Here is a 3,218-nt window from a genome sequence, read left to right as displayed (position 1 = left end):
ATCCTGTGGAAGGAACGCAGTGGCCAGGATGCAGGCCCAGGTGCTGGGGCCTCAGTGACTGCACGGATTCAGAACTGTCAGCAGCGTCTCCCAAGCCTGCCACCACCACCGAAGTTGGGCCTGAAGGGGCAGCAGCCCTAGCCCCAGAATGAGTCGCTTGGAAATCACATAATTGCCAGCTGCCTCGTTGTCACCCTTGACCGTTGCAGGGATGGCCGTCAGATCAGTGCTCTTGGGCTTCGGAGGGCTGTCCTGCCCCTCCCAGGTGACCCTCTCAGGGGACCGCTCACTGCTACGGGAGCTGGGTGAGGGGCTGGCCCTTCGCCTGGAGGGCAGTGCAGGGCAGGGCAGCCCCCATCGTGGGACTAGGAGTTGTGATTATGGACTTAAATCAGACGGCTGGACACAGTGGGGCCAACGCCATTTTCCCCACCCTCCCAGAAGGTCCTGGATTTCCAGAAACTTCCCTAGAGAAACCAAGGGTGGGGGAGACGGGAACCAGACCTGCTGGTCAGGGGTGCGCCAACCTCCATGGATGCAAAGGGCAGAGGCTATGTGAACATGGGGTCAGGGACACTGGAGAGTGGCCATCATGAGAACGTGTGTTCAAGGCCATCAGGTGTGAGTTGGGGTGGCATCCCCACACTCGCTGTCCAGCCCTGTTCCTAAACACGCCACCAGCTGTCCCAGTACCCTCCGGGCTCCTGCCCAGGGGTCCTGGTACTCACCTGTTCCTGGCCCCTCCAGGGGCCTGACTGGGGAGTAAGGTGGGCACAGGAGCCTGACTGGGGAGTAAGGTGGGTAGAGGAGCCTGAGTGGGGAGTAAGGTGGGTAGAGGAGCCTGACTGGGGAGTAAGGTGGGCACAGGAGGCTGGTTGGGGAGTGGGGTGGGCACAGGAGGCTGGTTGGGGAGTGGGGTGGGCACAGGAGGCTGGTTGGGGAGTGGGGTGGGCACAGGAGGCTGGTTGGGGAGTGGGGTGGGCACTGGAGACCGGTTGGGGAGTGGGGTGGGCACAGGAGACTGGTTGGGGAGTGGGGTGGGCACAGGAGGCCAGTTGGGGAGTGGGGTGGGGACAGGAGCCTGGTTGGGGAGTGGGGTGGGTCCTGACACTGGCCGTGCGTGGTGGGTGTGTACTTAAGCACTCTGGCCTGTGGGGTTGGTGGTCGAGCTGGGACTGGGGCCCGTCCTGGCCTTCCCACTCCTGTGGTCACATGCCTCGTTTCTGTCCTGTTCCTTCTTCCTGCGGGGCCGGCACGTGTGCAGGTGGTTACCGCATGTGCTGGTGTGTGTCCTTCTTCCTGCGGGGCTGGCACGTGTGCAGGTGGTTACTGCCTGAGCTGGTGTGTGGAGCAGGGAGGAGCAGGAACCAGCCTGGCTGCCTTCGAAGCCCCACGTGACTTCTTTTGTGGTGGACATGTGTGTGGGAGACAGCTCAGGCCCGAGGTCTTGGGAGGTGCTAGGGCAGTTGTGCTGTTCCCTGAACCCTCCATCAGCACTCAGGCCTTGGCCCAGCCCAGCAGACATCACAGCAAATGCTGAGCTGTCTGCCTGGGTGATGTCCATTCTCTACGTGACATTAAAGGGGGGATAAGAAAATGCATCCAGGGGCCAGGGCTGCCTGAGCACCATCCCATCTGGTGACCAGCTATGCCAGGCTCGGGGCCGCTGTTGGGACCATGGTTTGACTGCGCCAGATGGTGTCCCTCCGCCATGTAAAGCCTCCAGGAGCTGCATAGAAGGATCAGGTTTAGGTGTGGAAGTGGCTGGAAGAACCACACACATGTACAGACTGTATACACAGGGTGTATACACACGGTGTACACACACGTGATATGCATGCACCTGCACATACATGCACACACCTGCAGAGCACGCACGCATGGATGGTGCACATATGTGTCTGTGCACATGCCTGCACACTCATACACAGGAAGGTGCATGCACGCACACGCCCCTGCCCCGTGCAGGTGCACACATGAGCGCACGCATGTTCAAGCCCTTTTTCCCCAGCATGCACTGGACCTGTGACCAGAGCTCCTGAGGGCTGCTGGCCTGCACACCACCCTTTCAGGGGCCTTCACTGGCCAGGCTGCCAGAGGCAGGTGTGGTCAGGGGCCACTCAGCACTGGGATGGGGATGGAGGAGGCCTTGACACACACTGGGGCCCAAACCATAGGCCCTGGGCGTGGAAACAACCTCAGCTGGTTCCAGGCAGAGGCTGTTCATCCTTCCACCTGCCTGCCCCCAATTCCCCAATTCATGATCCTCTCTCCTTCTTCTTTTCTTTTTATTTTATTTTATTTTATTTTATTTTATTTTATTTTATTTTATTTTATTTTTTGAGACGGAGTCTTGCTGTGTCACAGGTTGGAGTGCAGTGGCGTGATCTTGGCTCACTGCAAGCCCCACCTCCTGGGTTCACGCCATTCTCCTGCCTCAGCCTCCCGAGTAGCTGGGACTACAGGCGCCCGCCACCGCGCCCGGCTAATTTTTTTTGTATTTTTTAGTAGAGACGGGGTTTCACCGTGTTAGCCAGGATGGTCTTGATCTCCTGACCTCGTGATCCACCCGCCTCGGCCTCCTAAAGTGCTGGGATTACAGGCGTGAGCCACCGTGCCTGGCCAATCCTCTCTCCTTTTATCCATCATGCGTTCATACCATCTGTTTGCCCCTTATACATTCATCCATCAAACTATAAATTTGCCCATCCGCCCATTCATTAGTTCATCAGCTCTTCCATATGTCTATTTATTCACCTGTCCATCCACCCACCAAGCCTCCATCCACCTCTGTATATTCATATATCCGTCCACTTGCTCGTTCATCAATTCATAAACTTACCCATGCATCCATTTTTCCATCACTCAATTGGCCCATTTATGTGAGAGGGGCTGGAGTCTGGTGCCCATGGGGCAGTGCCTGCCTTCACTAGGAGCACATACCTTTGCCCATGTCCAGGTGCAGAGCTTTTAATGGGAGAATGAGGAACTTCTGTTTTTGGTTATCCTAGATTTCAGTGAATGAAGAAGTAGGGTCAGCAGCTGAAATTGAAGAGTAAGCAGAGGATGTTAGCAGTTTAAGGAAAGAAGAGACTGGTGAGGGGAGAAGTGTCCCTGAAAGCAAGAGTGTGAGTGAGGAAGAGAAAAGGAACAGGATTGCTAGGCAGTGTTAAGCAGCCCCTGGAGGCTAGTGGCCATGGATTTACCCAAGTTCAGCA

The sequence above is a fragment of the Macaca mulatta genome, chromosome 5, assembly GCF_049350105.2.
Source record: "Macaca mulatta isolate MMU2019108-1 chromosome 5, T2T-MMU8v2.0, whole genome shotgun sequence".
Taxonomy (NCBI): domain Eukaryota; kingdom Metazoa; phylum Chordata; class Mammalia; order Primates; family Cercopithecidae; genus Macaca; species Macaca mulatta.
This window is presented reverse-complemented; position numbering follows the sequence as displayed.